This window comes from Quercus suber, unplaced genomic scaffold (assembly GCF_002906115.3).
Source record: "Quercus suber isolate HL8 unplaced genomic scaffold, Cork oak 2.0 scaffold_280, whole genome shotgun sequence".
NCBI classification, from domain to species: domain Eukaryota; kingdom Viridiplantae; phylum Streptophyta; class Magnoliopsida; order Fagales; family Fagaceae; genus Quercus; species Quercus suber.
This window is the reverse complement of record NW_027069736.1, coordinates 167102-169765: the sequence shown is the minus strand read 5'-3', so window position 1 is coordinate 169765 and position 2664 is coordinate 167102. Positions and strand designations below refer to the sequence as shown.

The following is a 2664-nucleotide window of genomic DNA, read 5'->3' as shown; positions in this document are numbered from 1 at the left end:
AAGAAAAAAACAATTGGTTGGATCTGTTGCTCATACAAAAGCTTGATGATTGTTTTGGCATGGAAAATTGTTTTTGGACCTATAATTAGGCCAGGTGCTAATGAATAACTAGCATTAGTAAGTTAGTACTCTTTCAAGAACTTTGTAAACATCATGTCAAAAGAGAAACAAAGCAAGTGACTTTAGGACATAATTTAAAATAACCATAATGGGACTAAATCCTTTCTACCATACTTCCATTTGTGGATTGAGGAAGGGTGCTTGCCAATGGTAATATAGTGGAGGATGATATACAAGGAATGAACCAAATTTCATGGCTGGGAACTTGAACTCTACAAATTAAAGTAAAAAAAAAAAAAAATAATGTAGCCACTACATGAACAACTAACTATATAGGCAAGAGGAAAGGTATATAGGGATGGCTAAAGCAAAACCTAGTTGCCAGGAACAGTATTTGGGGTAGACAACTGGTTACTTCCACCTTTTTCTTTCTTTGAACTTTTCTCATGACAACTCTTGATCTAATGTTTACCACTAGGAGCATGATCCTTTTTCGTCAGCCCATTTAAATTAGGTTGTTCAAATTATTTCCAATAATTAATTCATTATTGCCATCTTTATCTTTAAGTACATTTGCATCTTCAATATCCTTTGCATCGAATAAAGGAATGAAGGATTCTTAGCTTATTGCTTCTGAAAATAAATCAGCAAGCCTCCTACATTTTCCTCTGTCATAGCATTTCTCCTCCTTGAACACAAATAGTTGTTATAATCTAATAAAAGATAACCCAAATTTTCTCGACCCTCTACTTGACTACTCATAAAGTTTCTGTTGAATCCCATACTTATAGGCCATATCCACTTCAATGGCTTGGGTAGCAGTTACTTTTCTTTGTGAGGGCAACATGTGAGCTTTTTCATGAGGTACAAGATCATGATTATGCTCCTTTGTAAAAGCCCACAAAGGTAGAACTGTTGGGTGACTTTGCTTAAAAACCAAAACTTAAGTTTGACTCTCCTAGACTTCCAAAGTATTTGATCGGGCTATTACATTTGTGTGTGCAAGGATAAATGTACAAACTATAAAGGTGGGCATCTTTCAAATTTGCTTAAGAGCAAGTTGAATTGTATGCTTAATTTGTAATTGTGTATGGCACGTCCAAGCTAAAACATAGTTGTCACATTGTCATAGAAAGAAGCATCTAATTTTTTGATAGGTAGAAAGAAGAACTTGATTTATATTTTAGATTTGCTTATCTCTCATATTAGAAGCTCTTAATCTATTGAATAGAGCCCCAAGTTATTATAAAGACTCATCATTGTATGTAATTTATAACTTGAAGATTTAATATTATATAGATTACAATACAAGATGTTGAAACCACATATATGAGAGGAAAACAAAAGATATGATGGATAGACAAGATAACTAGCAATGGTAAAACATACCTTCAGGACGAATTTCTCACCAAGCGTGCCTTAAAAAATAAAATCAAATCCAAAATTAGAAACTTGAAACTATAATGCTTTAAGTTGATGATACTTACATATTTGGCAATGAAATACAAAACCAGTACAAGAGGAATAAGACTAATTTGTCAAAACAGTCGTCTTTCAAGTCTCTCTCCTTGAGACAGGGTTTCTGGGAACAAAATTTTTAGCAAGCTCGATAAAGGAACAGGTAGTGAGGGCATACGAGGAAATTGAAAGGCAAAATACTCAATCCAAATTAACCCAAAAATTAAAAGTAAATGCACAAATCTTACACAAAACCTAGAATATGAAATACCGAATCAAATCTAACCAAAAGTAAAACCCAAATCAAATAAAAAGAAACACAGTTTCTCAATTGCCCATAAAAATTTTTACCGATAGCAATGGCGGAAGGTTTGCGGTGGCGGCTGCTGTGTAGTAGTGATAGGCTAATAGCTGTGGCACATTGCCTCTCAAGGTTCTCATTCAGCAGAGCTTGATACCTCTTCAGTTTTTTTTTTATTTTTTTATTTTTACTCTAACTAGATTAGCCGGTAACGGGCATCCATACTAAAATTAAATAACGACCAGGATTGAAGGGAAGTAACATGAAATGTTAAGATGGGAGTGGGTACCGTACCCCCAAAAAAAAGAGGGGGTACAGTAGAATGACCCATTCAAAATATATTAGAATGATAGTTAATCCATATCAGACAACCAATGGAGTCATTATCAATTAATGTAAAATATAATAAGTAAGACGTTTGTAAACTCATATTGAATGAATAAGCAAATGATTAGTCTGCTCTCTAAAAAAAAAATAGTATCGAAAGAAAATTGTGAACTAGAAAATCATAATAAAACTAGTTACAATAATGTTAGTACTACACATACTTTGCCACAACTGTCTTACATGACAGATTGTAACTAGTTATCTATCATTATCACATGGACTCAATATTTTTTTACCACTCATAACCTGTCACGTAAAATAGTTGTGACAAAGTACATACGTATCTGGGCAATATTAGCTTCTTCTTCTTCTTCTTCTTTTTCTTTTCTTTCTTTTTTTTTTTTTTAGAAGAGTGTAGTATTGGCTTTATAGTTTAAAAAAAAATGCATCATTTTTAGACTAGGGCAAAACTTAGGTATAGTTCCTTACGTATAGTTACTTAGGTTCCCCACTTAATT

The 2664-nt window shown here is 33.0% G+C and overlaps 1 long non-coding RNA gene across 1 annotated transcript; it reads right to left on the bottom strand.

Moving 5' to 3' along the window:
• LOC112017253 (uncharacterized) lies at positions 1-2187 on the bottom strand. Its single transcript, XR_010632343.1, has 2 exons — positions 1870-2187; positions 1-1642 (listed from the first exon to the last, which is right to left on the bottom strand). It is a non-coding gene; the product is annotated as an uncharacterized LOC112017253 (long non-coding RNA).
• Between the last annotated feature and the right edge of the window lie 477 nt (positions 2188-2664).